The sequence below is a fragment of the Mustelus asterias genome, chromosome 26, assembly GCF_964213995.1.
Source record: "Mustelus asterias chromosome 26, sMusAst1.hap1.1, whole genome shotgun sequence".
Lineage (NCBI taxonomy): Eukaryota > Metazoa > Chordata > Chondrichthyes > Carcharhiniformes > Triakidae > Mustelus > Mustelus asterias.
Window position 1 is genome coordinate 3,538,824 of NC_135826.1, and position 14,954 is coordinate 3,553,777.

Below are 14,954 nucleotides of genomic sequence, written 5' to 3' on the forward strand. Positions count from 1 at the left end.
GTGGTTAGCACTGCTGCTTCACAACTCCAGGGACCTGGGTTCAATTCCATAAGACCATAAGACCATAAGACATAGGAGCGGAAGTAAGGCCATTCGGCCCATCGAGTCCACTCCACCATTCAATCATGGTTGATTTCAACTCCATTTACCCGCTCTCTCCCCATAGCCCTTAATTCCTCGAGAAATCAAGAATTTATCAATTTCTGTCTTGAAGACGCTCAACGTCTCGGCCTCCACAGCCCTCTGTGGCAATGAATTCCACAGACCCACCACTCTCTGGCTGAAGAAATTTCTCCTCATCTCTGTTCTAAAGTGACTCCCTTTTATTCTAAGGCTGTGCCCCCGCGTCCTAGTCTCCCCTGTTAATGGAAACAACTTCCCTACGTCCATCCTATCTAAGCCGTTCATTATCTTGTAAGTTTCTATCAGATCTCCCCTCAACCTCCTAAACTCCAATGAATATAATCCCACGATCCTCAGACGTTCATCGTATGTCAGGCCTACCATTCCTGGGATCATCCGTGTGAATCTCCGCTGGACCCGCTCCAGTGCCAGTATGTCCTTCCTGAGGTGTGGGGCCCAAAATTGCTCACAGTACTCCAAATGGGGCCTAACCAGTGCTTTATAAAGCCTCAGAAGTACATCCCTGCTTTTGTATTCCAAGCCTCTTGAGATAAATGACAACATTACATTTGCTTTCTTAATTACGGACTCAACCTGCAAGTTTACCTTTAGAGAATCCTGGACTAGGACTCCCAAGTCCCTTTGCACTTTAGCATTATGAATTTTGTCACCGTTTAGAAAATAGTCCATGCCTCTATTCTTTTTTCCAAAGTGTACAACCTCGCACTTGCCCACGTTGAATTTCATCAGCCACTTCTTGGACCACTCTCCTAAACTGTCTAAATCTTTCTGCAGCCTCCCCACCTCCTCAATACTACCTGCCCCTCCACCTATCTTTGTATCATCGGCAAACTTGGCCAGAATGCTCCCAGTCCCGTCATCTAGATCGTTAATATATAAAGAGAACAGCTGTGGCCCCAACACTGAACCCTGCGGGACACCACTTGTCACCGGTTGCCATTCTGAGAAAGAACCTTTTATCCCAACTCTCTGCCTTCTGTCTGACAGCCAATCGTCAATCCATGTTAGTACCCGGCTTGGGTCACTGTCTGTACAGAATCTGAACGTTCTCCCGTGGGTTTCTGTCTGCGTGGGTTTCCTCCGGGTGCTCCGGTTTCCTCCCATAGTCCGAAGATGTGCGGGTTAGGTTGATTGGCCATGCTAAATTATACCTTAGTGCCCCGGGATGTGTAGGTTAGAGGGATTAGCGGGGAAATATGTGGGCTTACGGGGCTAGGGCCTGGTTGGGATTGTTGCCAGTGCAGGTTCGATGGGCCGAAATGCCTCCTTCTGCACTGTAGGGATTCTATGATTCTAAGCACTGGCACTCTTATTGGCACAGTAAGAAGTCTCACAACACCAGGTTAAAGTCCAACAGGTTTATTTGGTAGCAAAAGCCACTAGCTTTACCCCAGTCCAACGCCGGCTTCTCCACATCATGGCTCTCATTGGCAGCAGTGCTACTGATATGTGTGTCAGTCATTGCTGTGTAAACATTGGTAGATAGCCTCGCGGTGAACATAGAACATAGAAAAACTACAGCACAAACAGACCCTTCGGCCCACAAGTTGTGCCATCCCTACCTTCTAGACCTACCTAGTAGAACATAGAAAAACGGAGGTGGAGAACGAGGTGGAGAATCCTGACACTGTGTTAACAGGATTGGCATTTGACTTTACCCCGCATTGTTTTTGGACTAACTTGTACACAAACCAATTCTGCTTGACAGCACCTTCCAAAGCTGCATCCATGAAGGATGAGGGTGACAGACACACGGGAACGTGGTCTAACCTGCGATGAGCACATCCTTTGAAGGAATAATAGCAAAATCATAGCGAGAAGGGTAACATGCTCTGGTGACCCTGGGAGGTGTGCTGATGGCAGTATAACTCCTGGGAGGAGTGCAGTCAAGCCAGCCAGCTTGGATGGAGGTGGGAGTTGGATTTAAGTCCAGTGCACACATTCTCCTGTGGGATTGGGTGTCAGAGAGATGGCCTGCCTGTCTTTAAAGTGCTTTTTCCCAGAGGAGATGGGAGCCTGTTGCCAGAAGCTGCTGAGGGGAGATGGCACAGGCAGACAGCATTAGGAGAAGGAACTTGCTTCATGTGCTGGGAATCTCTGACTAACTCACTGCCTGGCAATGTAGTGCCAACGTGATACTTTCCAAAGTTTCCTGCCACATCACATAGCACGGTGAAAGTCATACACACTGTTCCACTGTCAGAAACACAAGAGGCAATTGTAATATCATTATTTACACAGACTCAGACATGTTGAAGATGAACACTCATTGGTTTGGTTCCAAGTGATTTCTTTTCCCGAAAGGACTCGTTGATGGATCTCTCTCAGGCATGTATTGTATTTCAGGCTGTGAATAGGTTCATAATACTGCAAATATTTGAAGAAATTAAACAGTTAACAGAGTCAACAATGGAGTCAATGACTAAACAAACTGGATGAGATAAATGTACACACAGATTCACATTAATCGCTGCATCACAACTTTACCCCAGTCAAGGTGATGTTAAAAAGGGGGGATACACTCTGGAGAGAGAGAGAGTTGGAAGGGAAGAGGCCCTTTGGCCCTCCAAGCCTGTGCCGATGATGATGCCTGTCTCAAATAAAACCGTACGCACTAATGGAGTCCGTATCCTTCCATTCCCATCTTATTCCTGTATTCCTCTCGTTGCCCCTTAAATGCCGCTATTGTACCTGCTCCCACCACCTCCCCGGGCAGAAAGGAGAGAGAGAGACAGAAGAGGAAAAGTGCATATGAGGATGAGTGAGAATGACATATTGCTGAGGAACTGTACAGGTTAGTAAGCACAGGAATGGCTGATGGATGTAGCCTGGTGCAAGCTGGGATTGTTGTCTGGAGAAGTAGACACTTTGACCAGTTTGTATATCTCAAACACTTTACCCAGGTGCCCTTCTTTACAAGATGAACAAAAGGACAAGACTCAGTTCAGGCTCAATCCAATTTTAGTAACAAGTTCAATAAATATTAACGCAGCTACTGTTCCCAAACTATCTTAACTCTATTTGTTTAAGATTCTAATACTTGCCGTGCCAAAGAACCTGACTGACTGGTGTGTCCAATCCTCTGAGTCTCTGCCGTCTCTGGATCCTCGTTGGTGAAGCTGTTTCTCATGCGCCCTCTTCCGTCCCTCACTGGGTTCTCACCAAGTCTTGACTGTAGTCTTCACCACTGAGGGTCGCGCCAAGTCTTTGCTGGGGCTGGCCTCCAGGTGTCTCTTCTTATCCCCCTCTTCATGCCCTTCCAGAAAGTTGTCTGGCTTCCAGCCAATGATTTTATTGGGCTGGGATTGTAGCACCCAATGAGGTTGCAAATCCCTTATTTGGAGGATGTTGGGTGTACCCGAGGTGACCATCGCTAGGTATGCGTATTCCATTGCCCCTTTCCAGATGAGGCCAAGGCGGGAACTCGAGGGGCCAGAGAATCTAGCCGAAACCTGGGAATACACAAACCATCTGCCAAATATAGTCAGAGTCAAATCCTTCCAATCTCTGCTCCCAGGGCACATCCTGGCTTGGCCCTGACCTGTATTGTTTTTCACCTTGGCTTGTCTGGGTTCCCAGTGGTCCTTGCTGTAGGAGCTGTTTGCTGCAGCAGGTTAACTTAGAGTGTCCAATTGTCCGTTGGGCCTACGATTCAGGCTGTTGGCCATCTGGCCACAGGATACTGGCAGCAGAATTTTGCATGGCCTCCAGTTTAAGGAGAGTGACTGCTGGGAAGCTGATCCCCTTCCTACAAATGGAAATGAAGCCTGACCCTGGGAGCTGGGTGAGAGTCACGGCAGGAGAGATGGAGAGTGTGGAGAAAGGTATTACAGGCTCCTTGAGTGAGATCTGATTGGAATGAATGGGAGTGAGTCATTAACAGGAAACAGCATGAATCGTTATTAACTTGCCAACTTCACTCTGAGAGACCAAATAGAAAGTAACTTTCCAGAACCTTCTATGAGGAGATTAAGCTGGTAAAGGCTGCACCTTGGATGTTTCTGGGGTGCAGGTGGGAGAAGGAAACTGGTGAAGTGGGGGCTCATATCTCAGTGAGATCACTCACTGGCATGAGTCAGGGAAAAATAGTCAAAAATTAACATCACAGGAAACTGAAAAAACAGAAGTGAGAGTTCCAGGGATCAGAGGTTGGAGGTCAGATGTGGGTGGACAATTGGACACTCTAAATTGCCCCTGGCTGGAAGTTTCATCATATAGAATCATAGATTCCCTACAATGCACAAGGAGGCCATTTGGCCCATCAAGTCTGCACCGACTCGCTGACAGAGTGTCTCACCCAGGGCCGCTCCCTTGCCCTATCCCCGTAACCCTATGCACTTACCATGGCTAATCCCCCTAACCTGCACATCTTGGGACACTAAGGGGCAATTTAGCATGGCCAATCCACCCAACCTGCATATCTTTGGAGTGTGGGAGGAAACCGGAGGACCCGGAGGAAACCCACGCAGACATGGGGAGAACGTGCAGACTCCACACAGGCAGTGACCCAAGGCCGGAATCGAACCTGGGTCCCTGGCGCTGTGAGGCAGCAGTGCTAACCGCTGTGCCACCGTGCCGCCCCTCTCTTGATCTCCTGCTTCCAACCACTCTTGGCTGTTTACACAGCTTCTATCTCGAATCGTAAAGGAAGAGGACAATTAGAAAATCACATCTTTTTCTTAAATGTCTCAATGACTTTTCACCAATCACTCACAACAGTGTCTCAGAGATTGATGTTTAATCATCAACAACTCCAGGACAATACTGGAGAGGCAGCAGTCCTAACTACAGGGTTGAAATTAGAAAATAAATTAACTATTCGCTCATTGGACCGATGTCTCCCTGCCTCTGATTAATATCATTTTATTCCACAGTTAATATCACAGCGACAGGACAGTGACAAAGGGCTTGGATTTGAGTTGCCAGTTTCACTGGGACAAGGCTTTTGATGTGACCAAAGAAGGATTTTCAGATAAAAGCAAATTACTGCAGATGCTGGAGTCTGAAACCAAAGAGAAAATGCTGGAAAATCTCAGCAGGTCTGGCAGCATCTGTAAGGAGAGAAAAGAGCTGACGTTTCGAGTCCAGATAAGAGTCATTTGGACTTGAGACGTCAGCAGGATTTTCAGATCGTTAGAATTGTATTGCAAAACTTAAATCAGCATTTTTCTTTCAGCGACATCAGATTCCCGAAGGAAATGAGAAATTGGGGATTGGGAGGCCGGGATACCACATCAAAGGACTTCCCTCTTAAAGAGGAACAGCATGTCCCAACCATTCGGAAAGCCAGGATCTGGCAGTGTCCAGCGTGAACACTGACTATGTGTCATGTATTTGGTATGAGGACTGGGAAATAATAGCAAGCTGGTGCCTCCATGAACAGGGCAGTGGGTGAACCTTTCAAAGGGTGAGTCAGGAACCCTGTACCCACTCGTATCCAGAGTGCCAGCACTGACTCCATGGTGGCACGTTAGGCCGTGAATCAGATGGGGTCAAGCGCCCACCCTCAGAAACCTGTGTTCAGGCTGATATTCCTGGTCACTTCCTGGGCAGCACGATGGCACAGTGGTTAGCACTGCTGCCTCACAGTGCCAGAGACCCGGGTTCAATTCCTGGCTTGGGTCACTGTCTGTGCAGAGTCTGCACGTTCTCCCCGTGTCTGCATGGGTTTCCTCCCACAGTCTGAAAGACGTGCTGGTTAGGGTGCATTGGCCATGCTAAATTCTCCGTCAGTGTACCCGAACAGGCGCCGGAGTGTGGCGACCAGGGGATTTTCACAGTAATTTCATTGCAGTGTTAATGTAAACCTACTTGTGACTCTAATAAATAAGCTTAAAACTTATTTACCCCTCAACCAACATCATTGAAGTACCTGATCTGCTCAATCATTGTCTGGGATCTTGCTGTGCTGCATTTCCTACAATCCAGCAGTCACTGCCCTTGAGAAAGTGTGTCATTGGCAACAAAAAGCTTTGGGATGTTGTGTGCGTGTGAAAGGGTCTGTACAAATGTAAATTTTTCTTGCAAGCTGTTCAGGGAGAGGTGGTTGGGGTTGGGATGATGGTGGTAGTTGGGTCAGAAAGGGTATCATAGAATCCTACAGTGCAGAAGGAGGCCATTTGGCCCATCGAGTCTGCCCTGACAACAATTCCACCCAGATCCTATCCCCTTAACCCCACACATTTACCCTAGCTAGTCCTCCTGACACTAAGGAGCAATTTATCATGGCCAATCCACCTAACCCGCACATCTTTGGACTGTGGGAGGAAACTGGAGCACCCGAGGAAACCCATGCAGACATGGGGAGAATGTGCAAACTCCACACAGGCAGTCATCCAAGCAAAGAATTGAACCCGGGTCCCTGGTGCTGTGAGGCAGCAGCGCTAACCACTGTGCCACCGTGCCACCCATACATGATATATATATATTATATATATAGATGTGTGTGTATATATTACAAATAACTATTCAGGGAAGCTGCACTTGTGGAGTTTGTGGTTGCTCTCTCCGTACCCCCACTGATCAGAATAAATGATGTGATTCATTCTTTGGAGAATGTTTGTCAGCCGCGCCCTCTGGGCTGCTTCATGCTTCATTATCGATTCATACACTTTTTATCGTGTACTTAAGCAATCAAGAAATTCTCGAGGAATATTTGAGGATAGACAGATGCACGAATAAGTACGTGCTGAGCACTGTGCTATCAATTCACTGCCCATTGACTTCCCATTTAGTCAACCTGTCAGCCTCGCAGGTCAGGCTGTATTTACCCTCCTAACACAGCTTGTTTGCTATTGCAGAGTTCCCCAAAACACCCTCAGGTGGCACTGGGTCAAAGAGGCAGTCGGCAAAGGTTCATTCTGATCCCCAGCTCCAGGCAGAGGACAGCTCTGTGCGACAAAGGGTTAGTGATAGTAAACAGTAAGGCAGTCTATAGACCCAGTGTGCCAGGTTTAATTCTCTTGTTGTTGCATTGTGCCAATATTTAGGAATTCTCTTTGCTAGAAGGATCGCTTGTAATTCTGCCTCTATAGATGCTGGAAAGTCTCCTGTCCCTGACCTTTACATTCCAATCTGTGGTGGAAATTTGAACAAAGACTTTTCCCTCTCATTGCCCCAACATTCATACAATCATAGAATCCCTAGACTGCAGAAGGCCCATCCAGTCTGCACCAATCCCATCCAGACCCCATCCCCATAACCCCCATGTATTTATCCTGCTCGTCCATGTAATAAGTCTGCGGAGGCAGACGTCCCTTCACCAAAACCCCTCTATTTACAACCCTAACAACAGTACACAGAGAGATATCAGTTAGCGGTCCATCTCCAGGAGTGCCAGAGGAACAGAGAAAGACGTCTTGTTGAAGTTGTACAAGACCTTGGTAAGGCCACACTTGGAATGCTGTGTACAGTTCTGGTCACCCTATTATAGAAAGGATATTATTAAACTAGAAAGAATGCAGAAGAGATTTACTGGGATGCTACCGGGACTTGATGGTTTGAGTTATAAGGAGAGGCTGGATAGACTGGGACTTTTTTCTCTGGAGCGTAGGAGGCTGAGGGGTGATCTTATACAGGTCTATAAAATAATGAGGGGCACAGATCAGCTAGATAATCAATATCTTTTCCCAAAGGTGGGGGAGTCTAAAACTAGAGGGCATAGGTTTAAGGTGAGAGGGGAGAGACACAGAAGGGTCCAGAGGAGCAATTTTTTCACACAGAGGGTGGTGAGTGTCTGGAACAAGCTTCCAGAGGCAGTAGTAGAGGCGGGTACAATTTTGTCTTTTAAAAAGCATTCAGACAGTTACATGGGTAAGATGGGTATAGAGGGATATGGGCTAAATGCAGGCAATTGGGACTAGCTTAGGGGTTTAAAAAAAAAGGGCGGCATGGACAAGTTGGGCCGAAGGGCCTGTTTCCATGCTGTAAACCACTATGACTCTAAGACTCTGTGATTGGCCCATCAATTGGATCCTTAATCAGGAAGTTCATAGTCTAATAGGCCAACCTCAATGGCCTGATTGAAGTCATTACACTCTTGACATTAAGGGGCAATTTAGTATGGTCAATCCACCTAACCAGCACATCTTTGCACTGTGGGAGGAAACCGGAGCACCCAGAGGACACCCACGCAGACATGGGGAGAAGGTGCAACCTCCACACAAACAGTGACCTAAGGCTGGAATTGAACCCGGGTCCCTGGCGCTGTGAGGCTGTGTTTCTTTCTCTTGCTCTCTGTTTCTATTTCTGATCCAGATTTGACTGTAAGGCAGTTTCCTTCTACACTGTTCCTGCCTCGCTCCATATCTTTAGATCTCGTTGGTTAAGGAGATAGCTTTATTGGTTGTTATACTCATTCATCACCCACTGTGTCATTGTCAGAGCCAAATTTGCAGCAAATTACAAGAGAAAAAGTTATTTGAGCTGAATTTTGGGTGAGAATGCCTATAACGGGATATGTTTCAAATGCAGCAAGATTTGGCACCTGATTCCCCTTCGGATTCATGTGTTGCACTGTCTCTCATGCCCACAGCGACAAAGTGCTTCATCTTCACCAGGGCTTTGAGGATAAGTTGAGGATTGAAACGAATACTGATTGGTATTGGTAATCACATTGAGCCATGGGAGTTGTGCCATGTTTGGTGCCAATGCTCAGTGGCCGGCACTCTGAGCTCTGCGTCACACTCTGACCTCTGGGTGTAACGATAGTACCCCCTTGTGACCTGAACAGGTCTTCCTCACATCAATGGCCCAACAAGTAACCACCTTTCAGAATGAGATTGAATATCAATTCTAAACCTGTTTGATTCTTCCAGACAGGAATGAACTTGCACAGAGCCATTTGGAATGAAAATGCAGAGATTCCAGCCAGCCTCACATACCCAGAGCAGATGCTGAACTCAGTGCACTGCTCCATATTGAGACATTGTCTTCCTCTTTGTACACTGACTGGATCTCTGGAGGATTTCTGACCCTTCTGTTCCTGCATTCTCCAGACATTCTGCCCATCACGCTGACTCAGGGGAGATGCAGGTGTTTGATAGACTTAATGCTCTGGGTCCAGGTTCAAATCCCACAATGAATGGAATTTAAATTCAATTCATAATGAGGAACAACCTGCCATTGATAGCCAATCTCAGTAATAGTATCTACGAAACTGACTTTAAAATAAAAGCTTGCTGGAGACTCAAAACAGAAGATGCTGAAAAAGCTCAGGCAGCGTCTGTGCAGAGAGGTAATAAACCGGATCTCTCCCCCCCCCCCCACTCCTCTTATTGGCCGGTGGTGGCATCTTCCAGTCCCACCGCTGTGTTTCCCATTGTTTGCAGTCCTCACTGCCAGGGACATGCCAGGGAGCTGGTGGGGGGACTGTGGGGGGGATGTGGGGGGTGGGGGGGATGTGGGGGGTGGGGGGGGGGAGGGGGGAGGGGGGGGTTGTGTGTGCTGTTGGTGAAACCGAAACAAGCCGCCGGCGTGAATGGCTGGAAAATTCCGGCCAGTGTTTTGAGTTCAATAGCGTATTTCTTTGGAAATCTTTCTCAAAATGTTAACTCTCTCCACAGCTGCTGCCAGACCCGCTGAGTTCTTGCAGCACTTTCTGCTTTTATTTTACCTGAAATTATCGTCGATTGTTGTAAAAACTCATCCAGTTCACCAATGCTGGATGGGGTACCCGGGCGAGCACTCAGATCCTGCGTGGACCAGCTGGCGGGAGTATTCACAGACATCTTCAACCACTCCTTACTCTGATCTGAGTTTCCTAGCTGCTTCAGGAAGGTGACCATCATCCCAGTACCACAGAAAAACCAGGCAGTGTGCCTTAATGCCTACTGCCCAGTGGCTCTGACCATCATTATGAAGTGCTTTGAAAGATTAGTCATGGAACGAATCAATTCCAGCCTCCCGGACGACCTGGGTCCACTACAGTTTGCCTACCGCCGCAACAGGTCCACAGCAGACGCCATCTCCCTGGCCCTGCACTCAACCCTGGAACACCTAGATAACAAGGACACCTATGTCAGACTCCTATTTATTGACTACAGCTCAGCCTTCAACACCATTATTCCCACGAAACTCATTTCCAACCCCCGTGGCCTGGGCCTCGGCACCTCCCTCTGCGACTGGATCCTGAACTTCCTAACTCACAGACCACAATCAGTACCTCCTCCGCGATCGTCCTCAACAAAGGTGCCCCACAAGGCTGTGTTCTCAGCCCCCTCCTTATGCACCTATGACTGTGCGGCCAAATTCCCCTTCAACTCGATTTTCAAGTTTGCTGATGACACCACCGTAGTGGGTCGGATCTCAAACAATGACGAGACAGAGCACAGGAATGAGATAGAGAATCTGGTGAACTGGTGCGGCAACAATAACCTCTCCCTCAATGTCAGTAAAATGAAGGAGATTATCATCGACTTCAAGAAACGTAGTAGAGAACATGCCCCTGTCTACATCAACAGTGATGAAGTGGAAATGGTCGAGAATAAGTATCATGGCTTGGTGCCATGTTCTTGCACATTGTTTCCATGACTTTGCTGCATTTATAACCAGGCGAGAGCTGTACTGAGCGTCTGAGCGCTGATATCCCAATCACTGAATCATTCGTGAGCAATCAGAACTAGCACCAGATCTAATATTTACAAAGTATGTGGTGGATGCAATTGTTCAGGAGTTAAATAAGCAGCAGAGTACAATAGCTCACATTCTCGGGATCGAATTAGTCAATGATTTCACCAACCTCATTCAACACAGCTGCAGTGAAGTCAAAGCATCTTAATCAAAGTGTTCCTGCTGCCAGATTCCAGCCACAGATTGCTAAATATTGACCTTCTATTCTTAGTTTCTCTGTAATGTTTGCTGAAAGATTTTTCTATTAGTGGTCCCAGATCACAGACCCAAAATAGGAAAACAGGAATTTACAGCACCGCAAACGTTGTACAGCTGAAGGTGAAGCTTGCTGCAGTGATTCTATCAATCCAGTTCCTCTCTTCAGCTCCGAGACGCCATCATCACTTCTCCACAACACCTGCGAGAAAGGGACACCCGCTGTCCCTTTATCACTCCTTCAAATTCACTACAGATACCCCCAAACAACTCAAGCGGTCGATTCTCCAACCTCGTCCGCAGCTGGGATTCTCCGACCTCGCCCAGGCTGGGATTCTCCGACCCCGCCCTCGCTGGGATTCTCCGACCCCGCCCTCGCTGGGATTCTCCGACCCCGCCCTCGCTGGGATTCTCCGACCCCGCCCTCGCTGGGATTCTCCGACCCCGCCCTCGCTGAGATTCTCCGACCCCGCCCTCGCTGGGATTCTCCGACCTCGCCCAGGCTGGGATTCTCCGGCCCCGCCCTCGCTGGGATTCTCCGACCCCGCCCTCGCTGGGATTCTCCGACCCCACCCTCGTTGGGATTCTCCGACCCCGCCCTCGCTAGGATTCTCCGAACTCGCCCAGGCTGGGATTCTCCTCTCCTGCGGCTGGGATTCTCCGATCGCATGGCTGGGATTCTCTGTTCCCACAGCTGGGATCTCCGGTCCCGCGGCAGTGGTTGGGATTTTGGCTGAGTGCCAAGATCTCCATTCTTGCTGGCAGCGGGAGCAGGAGGAACGAGACGGGAGAATCCGATCCACGGGATCATCACATTCGTCAACTTCAAAGCACCTTTCATCACGGACCGAAACGATTCACAAATAATCCTCAACAACCCCCCCACACCAATATACCCAACCCCCCCACACCAATATACCCAACCCCCCCACACCAATATACCCAACCCCACCACACCAATATACCCAACCCCCCCACACCAATATACCCAACCCCCCCACACCAATATACCCAACCCCACCACACCAATATACCCAACCCCACACACCCATATACCCAACCCCCCACACCACCAACCCACCCCCCACACCAAATTATACCCAACCCCCCCACACCAATATACCCAACCCCCCCACACCAATATACCCAACCCCCCCACCCAATATACCCAACCCCCCACCCCAATATCCCAACCCCCCACCCCAATATACCCAACCCCCACACCCAATATACCCAACCCCCCACCCCAATATACCCCAACCCCCCCACCAATGTACCCAACCCCAACCCCCCCACACCAATATACCCAACCCCCCACACCAATATACCCAACCCCCCCACACCAATATACCCAAGCCCAACACCAATATACCCAACCCCCCACCCAAATATACCTAACCCCCACCCCAATATACCCAACCCCCCCACACCAATATACCCAACCCCCCACCCCAATATACCCAACCCCCACACCAATATACCCAACCCCCCACACCAATATACCCAACCCCCCCACACCAATATACCCAACCCCCCACCCCAATATACCCAACCCCCACCCCAATATACCCAACCCCCACCCCAATATACCCAACCCCCACCCCAATATACCCAACCCCCACCCCAATATACCCAACCCCCCCCACACCAATGTACCCAACCCCCCCACACCAATGTACCCAACCCCCCCACACCAATATACCCAAACCCCCCACACCAATATACCCAACCCCCCCACACTAATATACCCAACCCCCCCACACCAATATACCCAACCCCCCCACACCAATATACGCAACCCCCCCTCCCCAATATACCCAATCCCCCACCCCAATATACCCAACCCCCCACCCCAATATACCCAACCCCCCCACCCCAATATACCCAACCCCCCACCCCAATATACCCAACCCCCACCCCAATATACCCAACCCCCCACCCCAATATACCCAACCCCCCACCCCAATATACCCAACCCCCCACCCCAATATACCCAACCCCCCACACACCAATATACCCAGCCCCCGCACCCCAATATACCCAATCCCCCACACCAATATACCCAACCCCCCCCACACCAATATACCCAACCCCCCCACACCAATATTACCAACCCCTCCACACAAATATACCCACCCCCCCACCCCAATATACCCAACCTCCCCTCCCCAATATACCCAACCCCCCACCCCAATATACCCAACCCCCCTCCCCAATATACCCAACCCCCCACCCCAATATACCCAGCCCCCACCCCAATATACCCAATCCCCCCACACCAATATACCCAACCCCCCGACCCCAATATACCCAACCCCCCAAACCAAAATACCCAAACCCCCCCCAACAATGTACCCAACCCCCCACACCAATATACCCAACCCCTCCACACCAATAGACCGACCCCCCGACACCAAGATACCCAAACCTCCCACGCCAATATACCCAACCCCCCACCCTAATATACCCAGCCCCCACACCAATAAACCCAACCCCCCACCCCAATATACCCAATCCCCCACCGCAATCTACTCAGCCCCCCGACCCCAAGATACCCAACCCCCCCACACCAATATACCCAACCCCCCCACACCAATATACCCAACCCCCCACACCAATATACCCAACCCCCCCCACACTAATATACCCAACCCCCCCACCCCAATATAACCAGACCCCCTGCACCAATATACCCAACCCCCCACACCAACATACCCAACCCCCCACGCCAATATACCCAACCCCCCCACACCAATATACCCAAACCCCCCACCCCAATATACCCAACCCTCCCACCACAATATACCGAACCCCCCTGCCCCAATATACCCAACTCCCCCATCCCAATATAACCCAACCGCCCACACCAATATACCCAACCCCTGCACCCCAATATACCCAACGCCCCCACACCAATATACCCAACACCCCCACACCCAATATACCCAACCCCTCCACACCAATATACCCAATTCCCCCACCCCAATATAACCCAACCGCCCTAACCAATATACCCAACCCCCGCACCCCAATATACCCAACCCCCCCACCCCAATATAACCCAACCGCCCACACCAATATACCCAACCCCTGCACCCCAATATACCCAACGCCCCCACACCAATATACCCAACGCCCCCACACCCAATATACCCAACCCCTCCACACCAATATACCCAATTCCCCCACCCCAATATAACCCAACCCCCCACCCCAATATACCCAACCCCCCACCCCAATATAACCCAACCGCCCACACCAATATACCCAACCCACACACCCCAATATCAACGCCCCCACACCAATATACCCAACCCCCCACACCAATATACCCAATCCCCGCACCCCAATATACCCAACCCCCCCACCCCAATATAACCCAACCGCCCACACCAATATACCCAACCCACACACCCCAATATACCCAACGCCCCCACACCAATATACCCAGCCCCCACACCCAATATACCCAACCACCCCACCCCAATATACCCAACCCCCACACCCAATATACCCAACCACCCCACCCCAATATACCCAACCCCCCCACCCCAATATAACCCAACCGCCCACACCAATATACCCAACCCCCCCACACCAATATACCCAACCCCCCCACACCAATATACCCAACCCCCCCACACCAATATACCCAGCCCCCACACCCAATATACCCAACCACCCCACCCCAATATACCCAACCCCCACACCCAATATACCCAACCACCCCACCCCAATATACCCAACCCCCCCACCCCAATATAACCCAACCGCCCACACCAATATACCCAACCCCCCCACACCAATATACCCAACCCCCCCACACCAATATACCCAACCCCCCCCACACCAATACACCCAACCCCCCCACACCAATATACCCAAACCCCCCACCCAATATACCCAACCCCTCCACACCAATATACCCAATTCCCCCACCCCAATATGCCCAACCCCCCACCCCAATATACCCAACACCCACCCCA